Here is a 21,479-nt window from a genome sequence, read left to right as displayed (position 1 = left end):
CCTTCTTACAAATTCTGCACATAAGAGCTAAGACACACTAAGTAATGGAATGATACACCTTTACAGACTTGATCAAAGACATTCCTTGGAAAAAGTCTATTATAACAAAGCAGTAAAGGAAAAAAAGAATATGGAAGCTGGAGAGATAAGCATTAGGACTTTTCATGTTACAGATAAGAAACTCAGCCTTGGAAAAGTTAAATGATTCTTATTTAAGGTCATATATTCAGTCACAGAACCACCTAAATGCTTTCTACCTACCAATTTAGAGGTGATCGAAATAGAGTTCATGGCCAGGGTCAAGAAACTACTTGCTTCATGGAACATTTTCAATGCTTAATATCATCTCCCTAAAAATAGCTTTATTTCAGTATATACAGTGTTAACTGATATTAGTCTACACCTCCAAAAATTTTATATGAGAAATGTGGCCAATTGGTCAATTTAGGTTGGTTACTCCTAACTAGATTAAATGCAAAACACAAAGATCTCATTAAATTGCTTTGGTTACCACTCTGTTTATTAGCATGAGTCTGGATTAGAAACCTCCTTCCTATCTTGGCTACCTGTCTTAATCACAGCCCCCCAATGGTCTACCCTGCTGCCAAGTTGACATGTACAGTAAATTGTTGTCCCATGGAGAGGGATTTTTCTATTTAACTCCAGATCACTCTGTGCCCATAAACAAGTATTTCACAAGCCACAAGAGCACAGCCTGAAAGCTACGGCATGGGCAATGCTCCATAGCTATTAAGTAAGTCCAGGGAAAAGAAGGAAGGCAATTCTGGGATCTGAGTTGAGTAAGGAGTGAATGCCACAAAGAAATTACAGGCAGTTTAAATCTGCAGAAAGTATAAATCAGCACACCAAATATTATCCCTAAAAGGAGATATTAAATAAAAGGTTATTATTTTTCCCAGCATATTTTCATTGAGTTTTATATAGTCAAAGCTAATATTATTAGTCCATAACACTTATTGTCATGTCCTCCCAGAGGTAGAGTACTACATGGTAGAAGACATGAGAGAAAGCAGTTAAATAACCCTACGCAGTACAGTATATAGTTAAGAGCACAGACTATGAAGTAAGACTTCCTGAGTTCAAATCCCAGGTCTACCAGTTAAGTAGTTTTGTGTTCTCGGAACAAGTTATTTCGTCTGCTTCGGGTTCCTCATCTGTTAAATTATCATACCAATCATAAGAACTACTTCATGGGGTTACAATTAGGATTAAATGAGCTAATGTACATAAAAACACTTCGTGCCTGGCACACAGTTAAATGTTATGTGTTAGCTGCTATTATTATATTACCCTTGTATAACCTCCAGAGTTAACAAGGGACCCTCCTTTCTACACAAGAGCAAAAACGATATACTTAAACATAAATATAGTTCTACATAAGTAATGTTATACTTAAATATAAATATGAGCTCTATGTAAGTTCCTGTACATGTAAACAAATCACAGTCAGGTTTCATTCATAAGAGATGAAAGTTAATTAAAGCTAGGATTAGAGGAAAGGAAAAACAATGGGCCAGGGCTCCTATAGCTGACTCCTATAGCTGGTAAAGGAAGTTGAGGGGCTTTAGACTGCATTTTATCATAACAGAGTCACTGGCTGCTGAGGGTCCATCAAGTCTAATAGTTAGCACAAGCAGAAAATCTAAGAAGATAAAGTTCTGGATCTGACACTGACTCACATTACCAAAGAACAGGTTAAGAATTTGTCCCAGTAATCAGTGTTCCCTGACTGTAATGTGCATTTCCATTTATTCACATAACAAATATTTACTAAGGCCTGTACTATGCCAGACATGGTCCTCAGGTGGAGATGCAGTAATAAAAAATGATTAAGACTTTACCATTTAGTGGTGGAAAGAGACATGTAAATGATACAATGCAACAGAAATAATCACTAATATAAAATGAGAGATAAGTACAAAGTGTTGTAGTACAGAGTACGAAGTTGCTAACTTGGTCCAGGAGTGACAGGAAAAATCTCCCAGTATAAACATTATTTGGGCTGGGTGCGGTGGCTCACGCCTGTAATCCCAGCACTTTGGGAGGCCAAGGTGGGCAGATCATAAGGTCAGGAGATCGAGACCATCCTGGCTAACACAGCGAAACCCAGTCTCTACTAAAAAAATACAAAAAATTAGTCGGGTGTGGTGACACACGCCTGTAGTCCCAGCTACTCAGGAGGCTGAGGCAGGAGAACCACTTGAAGCTGGGAGGTGGAGTTGCAGTGAGCCAAGACGCACCACTGTACTCCAGCCTGGGCGACACAGTGAGACTCCATCTCAAAAAAATAATAATAAAAATTTTAAAAATAAAAATAAAAATAATTATTTAATTGAGTTATAAAGAAGAAAGAGAACACTGAAACAGCAGCAAATGAAGAGATCTGAAGCAAAAAGAATAACATAGGCAAAGGTCTGGAGGAGAGAGAAAATGTCCATTTTTTGGAATAGTGAGAATTCTATGCATGCATAGACTAAGAAAGGGGTGGGGACATGCATAGAAATTTAAGTAGGGCTTCATTTGCCATACTGAGAAATTGGAACTTTACCTTATAGGCTAATGGAAAATAGAGGGAATTGTGGCTGGTAGGGTACGTTGACAGTCATGAAGGTCCCTATATCCCATCCATGATAAAGAGTTTCACTCACCTTTATCCTGAAGACAACAGGGAGGTATTGAGGTTTTTAAACCAGAGAGTGATACTATCAGAATTGTATCTTAGAATGATAATTACAGTGGGAATATGAAGATTGAACCACTGGGAGGGAAAACTCATGAGAGACACCAGTGAGGAAATTGTAATCCAGGCTAGAGAGGATGAGGTCTTGAAGTAAGGTACTGGCAGCGAAGACATTGGGGAGGACATGGATTTGAGAAGTACCCCTGAGGTAGAATGAACTGAACGGGGTCACTTATTAGAATGTCAGTGGTGAGAAAGGATAACATGGAGATTGTTAAGAGCTTAGGACTGTGGGTGAATTGTGACACCACTTAGACAAAACAGGGAATATAAGGAAGTCTTAGAAGTCTTTTCTGTTTCTGATTCCCAACTAGTGCTAATTTCTCTTAAAGCCTAAGTGACTTACACTCAGGAACTATATTTGAGGAGCAAACTAACAAGTACCATTGCCCTTTCCATATTAAATAATCCTAAAGTGAGCCTAGAGAAATCAGTGCCAACCAGCCCAGCCTCACAGCTGTTCCCTGCCCCACAGCAAAGTCCTGGTTGGGTCAGTGTCATGAATACCATGGCATGGGCCTGGCAAGGAATTACTGTACAGCAGCCCACACAACAGGGGAATTGAGGTTACAGTATAAGGTCTCTGCTACAGCTGAAATCTCTTTAAAGGCACGTGTTAGTGATAACAATGGTAACTTTACAACTCAAGAGGACACCCCCAATTTCTTCTCGAAAATTGAAATCTTTGGAATAGAAAATGAGTTGGTAAATCAAAAATAGACTGTTTGGCCCATATGGTATTTTAAAATTAAAGATTTTTTTGCACACAAAAATTCTATATTTGAAACTCCTTTTAAAAAATTAGATTACCTTACAACACTGGGGCCAGATTCCCACAAAGCAACAACTGGTTGGAGTTGAGTGGCAGCCGCCTTCTTTAGGCAGAACATGCATTTCTCAGTGCCCTAGGCCCCATCTCTCTCTACTGTGCTATACCAAGCCTGCTTTATTAATTTATATTACCTGCCCATCCCCTTTACTTATTTTCCCAAAAAATTTTATTATGAAGATGTTCAAACACAGAAAAGTTGAAAGAAGTTCACAGTGACCCACCCAACCGCATATACCCACACAAGCTATCGTCCACCATTAATGTTGTACTTGCTTTGTCATGTATGCATCCCTTCATCCATTCATCACATTTCAGACATTAGTAATAATTTCTCCAAATACTTCACTATAAACTAGAGTTCAATACCTCTTTACAGTATTATTTTTCTTTTGAAGTAAAATTTACATATAGTAAAAAGCATAAATATTAAGTATACATTCATTAAATTTTGACAAATGTCTGTATATGTTACCTCTCATTGTAGGTGTTTGAGTTGCATCTCTCAGGCATCTGACTCCTTGGACAGAGAATTGTTTTTCTACATTGCTCTGACCTAAGCATTGTCTGAGGCCAAGGAAATGCTGGCTATGAGCAGAAACATAGTTGACCTCTCTTAAAGCTGTACCTTGTTTCTGCTAGGCCTTAACAGTCCAAATCTGGGTATAATCAATTTTGGATATCTGATAATGTAAATTCACTATTGAGGCTGAAAACAGAAGACACACTAGAGATTAAGACTTTAGAAATCTAAATAACTTGTTTTTTTTCCTGAAAGCATCAAGCACAATGATACAACAAAACATGGCCTATAGTTCAAACTTCAGACTGCTACGTCCTAGAAGAAGGGAAGTAGAATGAAAAATACAAACCAATAAATAACACAAACATCCCTTGAGGTCACAAATAGAAGAGTTAGATTCCACTCTCCTTGACTAGCTTAGTGGTAGTACCAAGGTAACAAGAAAAGCTTCTGTGATTTGGTTGGTAAGAGAAGGCATTCCTAAGCCAAGGAAAATATCAGGAATAGCAGAAAGGTAGAAACCTCATGTTCCAAAAGTAGAATATGGACAGGTAAAAACCTGAAAGGGACTCAAGATTCACTGTTAAGGCAAAGGCTTTCCACACAGCCTGGCAAAGCAATGGCATCCCTTTATGGAAATGAAAATGAGAAACACCCCCTGTCTCCTTTGACGGTAAATGCTTACTTATCTGCAATCAAATCCCAGCCTGCTGGAGCACTTCGCTGGCAGGGTGCTCAGACTTAGGTGAAGCTTGCCAAGACAGAAAATTTCAGATGCTCCCGCAGAGGCACCAAAGGTTAAGGAAAGAGTGTGTGTTACCTTGCTTTCAATCTGTCTCAAATGTCTCATTTATAGAGTGTCCTCAAGCCCAAACTCTGAACAACTGTGTATGTAGGACAGAAGTAGAGGAGAAATTTCAGAACAGAATGGAAGATGTTATAAGATGCTGTACAGGCAAAAGAGTCTGACTTTAATGTCACAGCCCATCCTAATCTTTCCACAGCTAAGTTTCCTAGCTATACAAGAGAAACACCAAATTTAACCTTTTTTTAATTTCAGGGTTGATGTGAGGACACAAGATGACAAATAAGAAAAGAGACTTTTAAAAAGATAACTAGTACATAACTCCAAGTATTGCTATTAACGTATGATATTCTTCGTGTTAATTAATAAAACAAAATATACTGTGAGGCAGTAGAGTGCACTGATTTAGAGCAAACTTTCTCTGTAAAGAGCCAAATAGAAAGTATTTTATTTGAGAGAACAAGGTGAATGAATTGCTTGAGGCCAGGAGTTCAAGACCAGCCTGAGCAACATGGCGAGAACCTGTATCTACAAAAAAAAAAAAAAAAAAAAAAAAAAAAAAAAAAATTTAAAATTAACCAGGCATGGTGGTGCATAACTGTAGTCCTAGCTACTCAGGAGGCTGAGATGAAAAAATTGCTTAAACCCAGGAGGTCAAAACTGCGGTGAAGTATGATTGTGCCATTATACTCCAGCATGGGTGACAGAGCCTGACCCTGTCTCTAAAAAAACAAGAAGAAAAAAGAGAAAAAAGAAAGAAGTACTTTATGCTTTGCAGATCATAGTCTCTTGCAAACATTCAACTCTGTCATTATAATTTAAAAGCAGCTATAGATAGTACTAAACCAATGACTATAGCTAGGTTCCAGTAAAATTTCATGGATACTAAAAATCTGAATTTCATATAAGTTTCACATATCACAAAATATTTTACTTCTTTTTCAGCTAATTAAAAATGCAAAACTATTTTTGGCTTATAGGTTGTACAAAAACAAGCAGTGAGCAGGATTTGGCCCATGAGCTATAGTTTGCTGACCCCAATTTAGTGCATTGGCCAGAAAGTTTGAATTCAAATGTCAGCTGTGGAACTTAATAGCTATAAGACCTTGTATTAGTTACTTAACTTCTTTCTGCCTCAGTTACCCCATCTATAAAATGGAAATAACAGTAGTATTTATTTCTCAGTATTATTATGAAGATTACATAACTTTGTACGGGCACAGCAGTTGGAACAGTGTCTGGCACAACTTAACTGCTCGTGCATATTGCTGTTAGCTATTATAAACCATTTCCATAACAATCTCTAACAATTCTGCAAGTGTGCCACACTCACATGCTGTTTCCTCTGCCTGGAATGCATTTTCCTGCTTAGAGCTTCTACGTGGTCTGAAAGACTTAGTTTAAACATTACCTTCTCTATGAAGCCTGCCTTGATTATTCTTCTCATCCTAGCAGATACTAGCCACTACCACCAGTTTCCCATTACCTATTGTAGTATATTGGATTTTATTGTAGTTATCTTTGATAGGTCAAATTCTCAGCAAGACTCCTTGTAAGTATGTAAGTAGTATGACTTACTAATTGTATCCCCAGAGCCCAGAATAGTGCTCTACACACACAAAGAATGTATTTGCTTAATGATATTAACAATACAGAAAACAAGCTAATACATTAATAATGAGGATAGAAATCTCCTAGTTATGTGCCATAAAAAGGAACAAAATCATGTCCTTTCCAGCAGCATGGATGCAGCTGGAAGCCATTATCCTAAGTAAATTAACACAGGAACAGAAAACCAAATTCTCCATGTTCTCACTTATAAGTGCGAGCTAAACATTGGGTATTCATGGGCATAAAGATGGCAACAGTAGACACTGGGGACTACTAGAGTAGGGAGGGAGGGAGAGAGAAAGGGAGAGGGGCCAGGGATGAAAAACTAACTGTTGGGTACTATACTCACTAACTGGGTGATGGGATCAGTCATATCCCAAACTTCAGCATCACACGGTATACTCATGTAACAAACTTGTACATGTACCCCCTGAATCTAAAGTTGAAATTATAAAAAATAAATGAAATAAGATCTTTTTAACCCATCATCAAGGAAAAACACATCGGCCGAGCACAGTGGCTCACACCTGTAATCCCAGCACTTTGGGAGGCCGAGTTGGGCGAATCACGAGGTCAGGACATCGAGACCATCCTGGCTAACACGGTGAAATCCCATCTCTACTAAAAATACAAAAAATTAGCCGGGCACGGTGGTGGGTGTCTATAGTCCCAGCGACTCAGGAGGCTGAGGCAGGAGAATGGCTTGAACCCAGGAGGCAGAGCTTGTAGTGAGCCAAGATCGCGCCATTGCACTCCAGCCTGGGTGAAAGAGCTAGACTCCATCTCAAAAAAAAAAAAAAAAGAAAGAAATCAGGCCAGGTGCGGTGGCTCACACCTGTAATCCCAGCATTTTAGGAAGGCAAGGAGGGAGGATTGTTTGAGACCAGCTTGGACAACAAAATGAGACCTCGTCTCTACAAAAAATTAAAAAATTCTCTGGGCACGCTAACACATGCCTGTGGCCCCAGCTACACAGGAGGCTAAGGCAGAGGGATCGCTTAGTCCCAGGAGAACAAGGCTGCAGTAAGCCATGTATGCACCACTACACTCCAGCCGTAGGTGACAGAGCGAGACCCTTTCAAAAGAAAAGAAAACAAAAGAAAAGAAAAGAAATCTCCTAGTTATATGACAAATGTGAATATAATTAAATATGAAAATAATTTCTAATATCCAATTTTGAGTAAAATTGACCATGTTAATATCCATCCCCAGGCATATCCAGTGAGCATCCAGAGTTTGTCTTGGTACTATTATTAGTTGGTAGCAGATATCTTAGAATCCACACACTGATCATCACAACACTAGCTTTTAGAGATTCAAAAGCTCATCTCCCACCTGAATTTACAAAAAAAAAATCTGTGTTTAGTAGTGAGGGGAAAAGGAAATAAAATAATGAAATGTGAAATTTCTACCAATATAACAATGTATATAGCGAAAAGCAAGAAGTTAACAGAATGAAAGCCCTTTTCTGAGCCTGCTCTTAAACTCTTAAGGAAACAGTTAATCATCAAAAGGCTTCACCAAGGCCATTGAGAGAAGTATGCTTTCTCAGCTAGTCAGGATTCTAACTAAAACAGAGTTACTCGGGCAACCTAAGACATTACCCTTGCCACTCTCAACCTGCCAAGGGTGTTGTGCCCCTTTGCTTAGACTTCTGCCAGGCAAGCTATGATACTGTGCCCAAATGATCCTGTGCCAGACACAGCAATCCCTCTGACAGAAGGTTCCTTGTGTCTACTAATTCTAGGCTAACCAGCATGCCTGGCATACTGTCTCTGAAAAAAATCAAAGCTGTTTTGGGAGAACGGGTTAAAGGAGGAAGGGAACTCCAACAACTAAATAGTGAATATCTTCCAAAAGGCAATTTAATATCATCAAAATCAATATAATGCTATAATAACGAAGAGAGTCCAGTGAAGATTCAGATCGCAGCCCCTAGGTGACACTAACATGGCAGTGAAGATGAAGTAGGAGCTTTCCATTTTCTAAGTTTTCTAAGTTAATGTCACATATGTAAAAATCCCAGCTGTTTGCTGTGGAAATAATGACATCAGAATCAGTTTGTCCTTGGGTTTTTGGTTTTGCTTCTTTTGTTTCCAACGTGTGTGTGCATGTGTGTGTAATACACTGGCTGAGAATTATCCATTTTTCCAGAGGTCTATTTCCCTCTTGCAGAGCATGAGATCATATACTATGAGAATCTGCCAAATTTAAGGAATTTGGCAAACTGTCGCCTAAAAAAATCAAACATATAGAAAATACTTTTTAGCTGGGTGTGGTAGCGCACGCCTGTAGTCCCAGCTACTCGGGAGGCTGAGGTGGGAGAATCTCTTGAATCCGGGAGGTGGAGGTTGCAGTGAGCCAAGATTGCGCCACTGCACTCCAGCCTGGGCAACAGGGCAAGACTCCATCTCAAAAGTAAAAAAGAAAATATTTATGTTAGGACTATGCTGTATTCTTGCCAATGCCATTGTTATTACTACTACCTTTGTTATCATGATTTTCTTCGGTGCCAGAAAATACCTTCATGTATAGTATTTAATTATCGCTGAATTTGAACATTCTCATAATTGCTAACTCATGGGATAGTAACTTTAGACACACTATTATCAACAATTTTTTTCTTCCAACATATTGTTTTAATATATCTGATTAAAAGGATTGGGTTTTCTTATATTTTAGAGCTAGATTAATTTCAATGGAATAATATAAGTTATAATGCCATCCTTTCTTCCAAAAAATTCAAATTTTAAATATATCCCCATGTGTCTTCCCAAAAGTCCTCTAAGGAAGGGAGAGGTTGAGGAATATCATAATACTGGTGACAGCAGCCAATATTTTTCTGGTCTATTTGAAGCTGGGCATGTGGACAAGACCTGGCAAGAGAGTAGTGTGAAAAGACAGCCTACCACAAAGCTATGAGAAATTCTAGCATTTAAAAACCATGTAGGAAAGGATAAGCAAGCAAAGGTGGTATAACCAGAGAAGAGAAAAGAAAAAGAAATTTGTCATGGAAGCCATAGGATGAAAGGGTTTCAAGAAAGAGAGAGTGGTTGATGTTGCTAACAGTCAAGTAAGCTAAAGAAAGGAAATGTCAGAATTAGTAATGTAAAGGTCATGAAGGACCTGAGCTTGAAGTGTTTCAGTACAGTAATGGGGCAAGAGCAAGATAAGAATGGAATGAAGAGTGAAAGGAAATGAGAGCATTGATAAGTCTTGAAAAATGTGGCTAAGAAAGGGAGGAAAGAGACAGAGTGATATATGGAGGCCAGGAAGGGGTCATAAAATGTTGTTGTTGTAAAATGAAAGAGGCTTGAGCATGTTTAATTACATTTGGAAGCATTCACACGAAAAGAAAAGGTTGGCAAATAAGGTTGGATAGCATGAGTTTAAAGAGAAAGGCTCCAAAACAAAGACAGAAGGATTAGCCTTAAATGGGAAAAACTCTCCACTGCAATAGGAGGGAAGGAAAAGAGAATGCCTCAGACATAGGTAGAGTGGTTTAGAGATAAAATTTGAGCCTGGGCAACATGGTGAAACCCCATCTCTACAAAATATACAAAAATTAGCCAGGCATGATAGCACGCACCTATAGTCCCAGCTACTTGAGAGGGTGAGGTGAGAGGATCACTTGAGCCCCAAAGGCATCGCTTGCAGTGAGCCTAGCCTTGCAGTGTGACACTGCACTTCAGCCTGAGTGACAAAGACAGACCTTGTCTCAAAAAAAAAAAAAAAAAAAAAAAATAACAAATAAGAAATTCCCATCTAATTTCTCTGTTTTCTATCCTATCTATGAAGTAGCAGTAATCACAGTAGTAACAGAGGTAGTGGTAGGAGCAATAATATAAGTTAATATTTATTAAGGGCTTACTATATATGGGTGAAACACTGCCCCATATATGTTAATTCATTAAATCCTCCTAGCAAGCTAATAAGATAAATATTACTATTATTATCATCATCATCATTTTTAGAAGATTAAGGAACATGCCCAAGGTCACATGGCTAAAAACTAACGAGCCAGCATTCAAATCCAATCAGTCTAGCTCCAGAGCATAATTCTGAACCATTTTATTATACCAATTCTAAATTTAACAACCTACAGGGCAGTAGAGACTTTCACAAGTCTCATGTTAAAGTACTTGTTAAAAGGGTTTTTTTGGTGCAGTGATAAAGACAAAAGCCAGATCAGAGTGGTTGTGGAGTAGGAAGCAAAGCAGTAGGAGGTGATATCGACTGTTAAGAAAAAGGGAGGAAGTAGAATGGTCAGAAGGGTGAAAAGCATACAGAAGAATGAAATGACCATTCCAGAGAAATGAGTGAGTTGGCCAGGGACACACGACTGGGTTTCCACACAATGGAAAGGATCTATTTGAATTTGGTGACCATGATGGTCACCAAGTTCAAATAGATCCTTTAAAGAAGTAAATGGGAAAAAGAATTGGAAGTCCCAATTAGAACTGGTTATAATAGCAGTGATTGAACTAGCAATTCCATATTATGGCCAAAAAGCCAGATGCATTAGAGTAGCAGCAGATATAGGTGAAATTTGTGTCATGGGTACAACTGTGGAAATGGGTGACAGAGCAAGGTGGAGGGAAAAAATCACCCAAATGAGAAACATTTTCAGGAACAGTCACCCAAGTGAATGTTGGATGATTTGATAGCAAAATGAGATGGAGAGTAAGTTGTGAGCTAAGTCTTTGATGAATGAGGGGGTTAAAATGTGGCATGAAAATCAAAGGAGCAGCAGTATTTTATTTTTATAAGACGGTATAGGAAATAATGCTCAGGAAGTGACAATGGGGAACAACATGGTCCTAATACTACTTCCTAACACTCAGTTATGTGAGACAAATGAAACCTAAACCACTTGAGAGGGCTTAAGTCTATGACAATAGCAGAACTAACGCTGTGGGTTTCTAACTTCCAAACCAAAGCTCCATCCACTATCAGGTATACTGTAGCCTTTTTCTTCAAATTAATTTTTCTTTCTTTCTTTCTTTCTTTTTTTTTTTTTTTTTTTTTTTTTTTTTTTTTTTTTTTGAGACAGAGTCTCACTTTGTTGCCCAGGCTGGAGTGCAGTAGCATCATCTCAGCTCAGTGCAACCTCTGCCTCCCGGGTCTAAGTGACTCTCATGCCTCAGCCTCCCAAATAGCTGGGATTACAGGCACCCACCACCACACCCAGCTAATTTTTGTATTTTTAGTAGAGATGGAGTTTCACCATGTTGGCCAGGCTGGTCTTGAATTACTGACCTCAGGTGATCCACCCACCTCAGTCTCCCAAAGTGCTGGGATTATAGGCATTAGCCACTGGGCCCAGCCCAAATTGATTCTCTTCTCTTCTCTTCTTCCTTCTTTTTTTTTTTTTTTAATTTTTTTTTTTGAGACAAGAGCTTCACTCTTGTTACCCAGGCTGGAGTGCAATGGTGCAGTCTCGGCTCTCCGCAACCTCCACCTCACAGGTTCAAGTGATTTTCCTGCCTCAGCCTCCTGAGTAGCTGGGATTATAGGCATGTGCCACCATGCCTGGCTAATTTTGTATTTTTGGTAGAGATGGGGTTTCTCCATGTTGGTCAGGCTGGTCTTGATCTCCCAACCTCAGGTGATCTGCCCGCCTCAGCCTCCCAAAGTGCTCGGATTGCAGGCATGAGCCACTGTGCTCAGCCCCAAATTGATTTTCTTAAAGTAATCTAGTAACACAGAGTATATTTTTATTGTTAAGAGAAAATAAAATAAAATCTAACTACAATTTGGTATATATCCTGCTAATATACTGTCTAGATACTTATGTGCTTACATGTACTTTTCATATATCTTTCAGAATTTTTTTTTTCTTTTTTTGAGATGGAGTCTTGCTCTGTCGCCCAGGTTGGAGTGCAGTGGCATGATCTCGGCTGCGATCTCGGCTGGTGCGATCTTGGCAGTGGTGCGATCTCAATGCCACCATGCCCGGCTAATTTTTTTGTATTTTTAGTAGAGATGGGGTTTCACCGTGTTAGCCAGGATGGTCTCGATCTGACCTCGTGATCCGCCCGCCTCAGCCTCCCAAAGTGCTGGGATTACAGGTGTGTGCCACCACACCTGGCCATCTTCCAGAATTTTTAAAAGTGTAAATGGGGACATATTACATGTACTTCAGTGAGTTTTTCTTTCTATTTACAATATTCTTATAGAATGTTCTTGTGTAGTGTTAATACAGGTTTATGTAGGTCCTCTTTTGATTTTTATTTATTTATTTTTTAGAGACAGGGTCGTGCTATGTTTCCCAGACTGGTCTGAAACTCCTGGCCTTAGGTAATCCTCCTGCCTTGGCCTCCCAAAGTGTTGGGATTACAGGAGTGAGCCATCATGCCCAGACCTGGGTCTACCTCTTCTGTTCATAACAGCAAAAGATTTCCATACTGTGAATATCTAACCATTCCCCCATTTATATAAATTTAGGTTTTTCCTAATTTTTTTTTTACCATAAACAAGCAATAAAAGAACATTTCTGTACATACACCTTTCTGTACATGTGCTAGAATAAGGAAAGAAGTAAAACTTAGGAGCCAAATTATCTGCATATATTTTTATAAATTCTGCCAAACTGCCTTCTGAAAAGGCTTTGCCCTTTTACAAGACAGTTAAGTGTACCCATTTCCCCAATTCCATATCAATATCTATGCTTGAAAGAACTAATTCTTTTGGTTCAAGGAAAAAAAAAGAACTAATTTTTAAATTTCTGTTAAAGAATTGAACAACAACAAAAGAAAAACACGAGTGTTTCAATTTGCATTTTGCTAATTAACAGTGAAATCTGAGAAGTTTCTCATGTGTTTTGAAATTTTTTTAAATGTTAAAACAGCTTTACTGAGATATAATTCACATACCACACAACTTGTCCATTTAAAGTATATAATTTCAGGCTGGACACAGTGGCTCACTCTTGTAATCGCAGCACTTTGGGAGATCAAGGCAGGTAGATCACTTGAGGTCAGGAATTCGAGACCACCCTGGCCAACATGGCAAAACCCTGTCTCTACTAAAAATACAAAAAAATTGGCCAGGCTTGGTGGTATATGCCTGTAGTCCCAGGCCCTTGGGAGGCTGAGGCATGAGAATCACTCTAACCCGAAAGGTGGAGGTTGCAGTGAGTTGAGATCGCACCAGTGCACTCCAGCCTAGGCAACAAAGAGATACACTGTCTTTGGAAAAATAAATTAATTAATTAAATTTAAAAAATATAATTTCAAAGGTACTTTTTTTTTTTTTTAATTATAGTCATAGATAAGTGAAACCATCACCACAGTCAATTTTAGAAAATTGCCATCATCTCAAAAAGAAGCCCTGGGGTCAGGCACAGTGGCTCACACCTGTAATCCCAGCACCTATGGGAGGCCAAGGCAGATGGATCACTTGAGCTCAGGAGTTTGAGACCAGCCTGAGAAGCATGGTGACACCCTGTCTCTAGCAAAAATACAAAAAATTAGAAATTAGCCAGGTGTGGTGTGGACCTGTAGTCCCAGTCACTTGGGAGTCTGAGGTGGGAGCATCACTTGAGCCCAGGAGGTGGAGGTTGGAGTGAGACAAGATTACACCATTGCAGTCCAGCCTGGGAGACAGAGTGAGACCCTGTCTCAAAAAAAAAAAAAGAAAGAAAGAAAAAAAAAAGAAGTCCTGTATCCTCTAGCTGTTGCTCCTTACCCTCTTATCCTCCCTTCTCCTATCCCTAAGCAACCACCAACCTACTTTCCCACTCCAAGAGATTTCCCTATTCTGGACTTTCACATAAATAGAATCATATAATATGTAGACTTTTGTGACTGACTTCTCTTAGCATATGTTTTCAAGGTTCATCCAAACTGTAGCATGAATCAGTATTTCATTCCTTTTTATGGCTAAATAATATTCCATTGTATGGATATACATTTTGATTATCCATAAGTTGATGAATATTTGGGTTGTGTCCACCTTTGGTTATTATGAATAATGCTGCCATAACATTTTTGTGTAAGTTTTTGTATGGATATGTGTTTTCATTTATCTTCAGTACACCTAGGAGTACAATTGCTGCTATGGACATATGTTTTCATTTATCTTGGGTGTACCGAGGAGTAGAATTGTTGGATCATACGGTAACTCTATGCTTAATTGTCTGAGGAACCGCCAGACTGTTTTTCAGCAGCTGCCCCATCTTACATTTTTACCAGTAGTATATGAGAGCTCCAATTTCACCACACCTTCACCAATACTTGTCATTATTTGACTTTTTGGTTCTAGTCATCCTAGTGGTTACAAAGTGGTATCTCATTATGGTTTTCATTGCATTTCGCTGATGACAATTGATGTTGAATATCTTTTCAGGTGTTTATTGGTCATTTGTGTATCTTCCTTGGAGGCATGTCTATTTAGATTATTTGTCCATTTTGGGATATTTTGTCTTATTATTATTATTATAAAGTTTATTTATTTATTATTAAAGTTCTTTATATATTCTAGATACAAGTCACTTACAAGATATATAACTTGCAAACATCTCTCACTCTGTGGGTTGTCTTATCACTTTTTTTTTTTTTTTTGAGACAAGGTCTCACTCTGTCACCCAGGCTGGAGTGCAGTGGTACGATCTCAACTCACTGCAAGTGATGCTTCCAGGTCCAAATGATCCTCCCACCTGAACCTCTAGAGCAGCTGGGATTACAGGTGTGTGCCTCTATGCCTGGCTAATTTTTCAAATTGTTTGTAGAGATGATGTCCTGCTATATTGCCCCAAGCTCGTCTTGAACTCCAGGACTCAAGTGATCTACCTGCTTTCTCGATAGTGTCCTTTCAAGTATTTTAAAGCTTTTAGGCCAGGAGTGGTGGTGGCTTATGCCCGTAATCCCAACACTTTGGGAGGCTGAAGTGGGAGGATCAGTTGAGGCCAAGACGTTGAGACCAGCCTGAGCTCCAAAGCAAAACCCATCTCCAAAGAAAAAAAAAAAAAAAAAAGAGCCGGGCGCGGTGGCTCAAGCCTGTAATCCCAGCACTTTGGGAGGCCGAGACGGGCGGATCACAAGGTCAGGAGATTGAGACCATCCTGGCTAACACGGTGAAACCCCGTCTCTACTAAAAAATACAAAAAACTAGCCGGGCGAGGTGGCGGGTGCCTGTAGTCCCAGCTACTCTGGAGGCTGAGGCAGGAGAATGGCGTGAACCCGGGAGGCGGAGCTTGCAGTGAGCTGAGATCCGGCCACTGCACTCCAGCCTGGGCGACAGAGCGAGACTCCGTCTCAAAAAAAAAAAAAAAAAAAAAAGGCTGGGTGTGATGTCACACACCTGCAGTCCTTGTTACTTGGGAGGTTATGGTTAGAAGATCACTAGAGCCCAGGAGTTTGAGGTTGCAGTGGGCCATGATCGCACCACTGCACTCCAGCCTGGGCAAGAGAGTGAGACCCTGCCTCTTAAAAATAAATAAATAAAGCTTTTAATTTTTATAAATTCAAATTATTTTTTCTTTTGTTGCTCATGCTATGGTGACATATCTAAGAATCTTTTGCTAAATCTGAGGTCATGGATCCAATTTGATAGCTCATCAGTAAAATTCCATCAATTAATCAATGCGAGGTCATGAAAAACATTACCGCTATGTTTTCATCTAAGAGATTTATAGCTTTAGCTTTTACATTTAGGTCTTTGATCTATTTTGAGTTAATTTTTGTATTTCCCCAGTGAATGGTCTTGGTACCTTTGTCCTGTATCAGTTGACCATAGTTGCATGGGTTTATTTCTAGAATCTCAATTCTATTCCATTGATGTACATGTCTACCTATCTGCCAATACCACACTGTCTTGGTTACCCTTGGTTACCATTGTTTTGTAGTAAGTTTTAAAATCAGGAAGTGTGAGTATTCCTACACTGTTCTTCTTTTCAGGATTGTCTTGGCTATTCTGGGTCCCTGGCAATTCCATGTGGATTTTTTTTTTTTTTTTTTTTTTTTTTTTTGAGACAGAGTCCTGCTCTGTTGCCCAGGCTGGAGTGCAGTAGAGCGATCTTGGCTCACTGTAACCTCCACTTCCCGGGCTTAAGCAATTCTCCTGCCTCAGCCTCCTGAGTAGCTGGGACTACTCAGTCTCAGCTAATTTTTGTATTTTTAGTAGAGACGGGATTTCACTATGTTGGCCAGGCCAGTCTCCAACTCCTGCCCTAGTGATTTCCCGCCTCAGCCTCCCAAAGTGCTGGGATTACAGACGTTAGCCACCTCGCCTGGCCTTCCATGTGGATATTATCTCATATGTTTATTAACCACATAAACTACTTCCCATTCATAGCCTTTCCTCATTTTTTTTTTTCAAACGGTTAATTTTTATTTTTTATTTTATTTATGAGACGGAGTCTTGCTCTGTCGCCCAGGCTGGAGTGCAGTGGCGCAATCTCCATTCACTGCAAGCTCAGCCTCCTGGGTTCACGCCATTCTCCTGCCTCAGTCTCCCAAGTAGCTGGGACTACAGGCATCCGCCACCACGCCCGGCTAATTTTTTGTATTTTTAGTAGAGATGGGGTTTCACCGTGTTAGCCCAGATGGTCTCGATCTCCTGACCTCGTGATTCGCCCGCCTCGGCCTCCCAAGGTGCTGGTAATACAGGCGGGAGCCACCGCGCCCGGCCAGTTAAATTTTTTAAATTGTTTATATAAAGAGCTCATTACTCTGGATATTAATCCTTGATCACAAAATCTTTTTCCTAGTCTGTCATTTGTCTTTCAACTTTTTTTTAGGATGTTTTTTGTCATAGAAAAGTTCTGAGTTTCATTTTACTCAGGAAGCCTTCTCCCTTCCACCTCTTCCTTGCTTACTAGTTATAAAATTATTCACCTATATTTCTTCTAAAAATTATATTAACTATTTGATTCCTTGGAACTTACTTTTGCAGATGGTGAGAGTTAGGGGGTATAATTTTTTTCCCCAAGTAGAGAGCCAACTTTCCTAACACAATTTTTATCCCATTAATTTGAAATGGCACCATTATCAAAATTAAATTCCCATCTATAACTGAGTCTGTTTCCGGAGTTTCTATTTCTTTCATTTATCTATTTATCTATCCCTCTATCAATACTATAGCATTTTAATTACTTAACTATATTTTGACATCTGGTAGGTCAAAACCTACCTCATTGAACTTTGAGGGATTTTCTTGACTATTTCTGCAGATGAATTCTTTCACATGAAATTCAGGATGAGCTTGCCAAATTTTTCCACAGAAATTTTGACTAGAGTTACATGGATTTTATAATAAAAACAATAATAGCAAACACTATGGAGCCTACTAAGTGTCAGAAACTGTTTTAAGATCTTTCATATATTAATCCTAACAATTCTATGAGGTAGTTACTATTGTAGTACTACTAGATCAATATTAAGAGAGATGATACAATACTATTTCTATCAGTAGCTCCACTTATTTAGGCCTTCTTTCATGTTCTTTATAATAAAGTATTATATTTTCTTCCTGCAAGTTTTATAGGCTGGGTGTGGTGGCTTACTCCTATAATCCCAGCACTTTGGGAGGCCAAGGTGGGTGGATGACTTGATGTCAGGAGTTTGAGACCAGCCTGGCCAACATGGTGAAACCTCATCTCTACTAAAAATATGAAAATTAGCCCCGTCTCTACTAAAATACAAAAATTAGTGGTGGCGTGTGCCGGTAGTATCAACTAGTTGGGAGGCTGAGGCAGGAGAATCACTTGAACCCAGGAGGCTTGCAGTGAGCCGAGATTGCGCCACTGCCCTTTAGCCTGGGCAACAGAGTAAGACTCAAGTTCAAAAAAAAAAAAAAAGTCTTACATATTTCTTCCTGGGTTTACTGCTAATGATTTTTTTTTTTTTTTTTTTTTTTTTCTGCTTCTATGAACAGGATCTTCTTTCTCATTACATTCTTAAATGTATACCTATTATATTCCAAATGATGGTTTCAAAAACTATTTTGTATTGACTCAAATTAAATTTATATAAATTTTTTTCTGAAATTTCATTTACCTTAGAATTATTCTGCTTTTAAACAATGGCTAGTTTATCCCATAACTATGTGTTAATTCCACAACTAACTTGCATATATTCTTATTGTGTGACACACGGCAAATTAAAGACTTGCTTTAAAGGTAAAGTGACAACACTCCTATCTTTCCCAAATCTGCTATTCAGAATTACCCTATAACACTAGATTAAACTTCTAGTGCATCTATTATAGAAAACTGCCTTCTCACCCAGTGGAATGTGACCTATAAGATCACAACAGTCAAATCTGAAGGGATAGCCAGAAAGGGATCAAATTTGGAGTTTGTTTTTGAATAGTGTAATTATTGACCTTTTAATAAATCATTAAATAATCCTTTTCTACCTTAAGAGAATCAGCAAAAAAAAAAAAAAACAAAAAAAAAAAACCTTGTACCACTGAAACATTAAAATGAAGCCAAGTTTAAGGAGTAGTCAGATAGCTAGCTGGCATGTTTAAGTTGTCTATTTGGAGTTACAGCTATCTAGTTAACAACCTCAGAGATTAATTCAAATGAACCTGAAATAGCAGTATACCAACAGAGACCTCACTCCTTAGGCTTTTAGGGTGCCAAAGTCTTCACTTAATTAAGACTAAGCAGAGATGATCCCCGTATGTTTTGGAGACTAAGTTTCACCTTTCTTGCTCTGTAAAATTTTAGAACTCAGTGAAACCTTCTACATAACTTGTACTAACCCAGCCCATTTTCTGGAGCACAGTTAGTCTTGTTGATATGCCACACTGACATGGTTGACAGAGTACGCCAATTTAAGGCTGAATGGCAAAAACTCAAAGGCTTAAAATAACGTAATACTTTGTTTTCAAAGGCTATGGTAAAGGCCAAGAGCAAAGTCATTCTTCCAGCTTAACAGCACTGGAAAGACCACAGCAAGTACCAGAAGACTTTCTGACACAAAATCAGTAACTGCATGCAAATATGAACATCAATAGTTACATCTTCTTAGTCACTAGACTAAGTTAGGACTAGCAATGAACAAAAGCTCTTCTAAAATGTTCTTATCCCCTAACTTACTCTTATTTCACTTCTCCATTCCTTTCTGTAAAATAATAGGATACCATGAAAAGTTGTGTAATTCCATTCTTTTAACTACAGTTTGGCAAAGTCCTTAGGCAAAAATATACCTAAATATATTCTTATGAAAATGGCCTTCATGAAGACTAGCATATTATAAAAATCAAACAGCAGTAGGATAAATATACTACCCACCCCCCAAAAAAAACTCTGTCAAAGTGTTAAATACCATAGTACTTCAGCCATTCACTATTATTTAGTGCCTTAAATTTGCCAAATGTCAAAGAAAGTCAACAGAACATATTAAATACACAGACACTCATCATAAGTATTCAAATTTACATTTACATTCTGAAGTTACACATGTAGTTTTTACTATAGAAAAATAGTTCTTGAGCAGCTGGGCGCAGTGGCTCATGCCTGTAATCCTAGCGCTTTGGGAGGCCAAGGTGGGCAGATCATGAGGTCAGGAGATCAAGACCATCCTGGCTAACATGGTGAAACCCTATCTCTACTGAAAATACAAAAAATTAGCCAGGCATGGTGGCGGGTGCCTGTAGTCCCAGCTACTTGGGAGGCTGAGGCAGGAGAATGGTATAAACCCAGGAGGCGGAGCTTGCAGTGAGCCAAGATTGCACCACTGCACTCCAGCCTGGGCAACAGAGCAAGACTCCGTCTCAAAAAAAAAAAAAAAAAGAAAAGAAAAGAAAAATAGCTCTTGAGGCACTTGCAAATCTCATGGTTACAGCAATCACCTTATTATAATTGTCCCTTCATCCCTTACAGTAAACCTTTTGAATAAAATCCTTACTAAAAACCAAAACAAAACAAAAAAAACCCCCAAACACACACACACACACACACACACACACACACACACACACACACACAAACCCTCTTGGACTAAACATTTAATCCATAATAATAAGACAAAGGAAAATGTGACAGTTATTGTATGATTGAAATAGATTTAGCTGTGAGCCCTTGCATAAATCACTTCACCTTCCTGAACCTCAGGTTTTTTGATCTGTAAAAATGATAGGGTTGATCACTAGGGTAGCTTCCAGCTGTATTATTCTATACTGATCTCAGCCCCAAAGAGTCTAGGACAATTTCCAATAGATTTTAATACCCTAAAAACCTCGAGAAACAACAACTAAAATGAATGCTTTTATTTTACTAATGAGTTTATGTCATAAGATTTTTATGGTGTTTGCTGGTGCTATTTGAATGAATTTTTTTTCCAGATGTTGAATCTGAAGTTGAATTTAGACATTTCTTTTTAAAACATCTAGTAGAGAACACAACACTTCCTCAACTAAGAAGAAGCCACTGGGAAAAAAGAACTGCTGCATGAAGAAGAAACTATTGAGAGAGATGGTAAAAGATGTAAACAGTCTAAATAATATACAAACTGAACAGTCTAAGCATAAATTGTTCAGATGTAATTGTCTGAGATGCTAAGGAAGATTTTCTGTAACAGACCTGCCCAATCTTTCCCTGATTTTCATAAACCTTATATGAAGTTGGTCATGCACAAACCCCAAATATAAACCAATACATTACTTGGGACTTGATATTTTGCAGCTCATCACCAGGAAATCCACACAGCAATAATCAAGAGCCATTTGCAAATAGTATTGCACTCTTGGCATTGTTTGAGAATAGTCAATTAAAGAATTATATCAGTTTTAATCTGAGAAATTAGTGATATAAAAATATGACAACAGCAATTGTAAGTGGAAATGTAGAACAATGGGAGCTTTCCTACACAGTTAGAGGAAGTGTACACTGGCATAGCCAATCACTTTGAACATCACTTATCCAGTGAAGATGCACAAATGTTTAATCTTTCACATAAACCCTAGGAAAATTCTAACACATTTACACATGAAACCATGT

General features: G+C 38.6%; 1 protein-coding gene across 23 annotated transcripts in view; it reads right to left on the bottom strand.

The window, feature by feature from the left end:
- Nucleotides 1-21,479, bottom strand: part of PPP1R12B (protein phosphatase 1 regulatory subunit 12B) — a 241,358-nt gene that overhangs the window by 183,617 nt on the left and 36,262 nt on the right. The window lies entirely within an intron of this gene.

The sequence above is a fragment of the Macaca fascicularis genome, chromosome 1 (assembly GCF_037993035.2).
Source record: "Macaca fascicularis isolate 582-1 chromosome 1, T2T-MFA8v1.1".
In the NCBI taxonomy this organism is placed as follows: domain Eukaryota; kingdom Metazoa; phylum Chordata; class Mammalia; order Primates; family Cercopithecidae; genus Macaca; species Macaca fascicularis.
Note: the sequence above shows the minus strand (reverse complement) of the source record. Positions and strands in the feature narration are given on the sequence as shown.